Genomic DNA, 491 nt, shown 5'->3' on the forward strand with positions numbered 1-491 from the left:
TTGTATTGATGGTGCTATACAGGGTATAAAAAGATAAGCAAACCTTAAGTAGTGTACAGTGTATAGAAAGTACTATACAGCGTTTAGAATAATAAGTAAACATTAAGTAGTGTACATTGTATAGATGGTGCTATAAAAGGTATAGAAAGATAAGTTACAGCAAGTAGTGTACAATGTATAGAAAGTGCTATACAGGGTACAGAAAGATAAGTAAACATTAAGTAGAAAGATATGTAAACATCAAGTAGTGTACATTGTATAGTATAGATGGTGCTATAAAAGGTATAGAAAGATAAGTAAACAATAAGTAGTGTACAGTGTATAGAAAGTACTATACAGCGTTTAGTATAATAAGTAAACATTAAGTAGAAAGATATGTAAACATTAAGTAGTGTACATTGTATAGATGGTGCTATAAAAGGTATAGAAAGATAAGTAAACATTAGGTAGTGTACATTGTACAGAGGGTGTTATACAAGGTTTAGAAAGAT

The sequence above is a fragment of the Mizuhopecten yessoensis genome, unplaced genomic scaffold (assembly GCF_002113885.1).
Source record: "Mizuhopecten yessoensis strain PY_sf001 unplaced genomic scaffold, ASM211388v2 scaffold5877, whole genome shotgun sequence".
In the NCBI taxonomy this organism is placed as follows: Eukaryota; Metazoa; Mollusca; class Bivalvia; order Pectinida; family Pectinidae; genus Mizuhopecten; species Mizuhopecten yessoensis.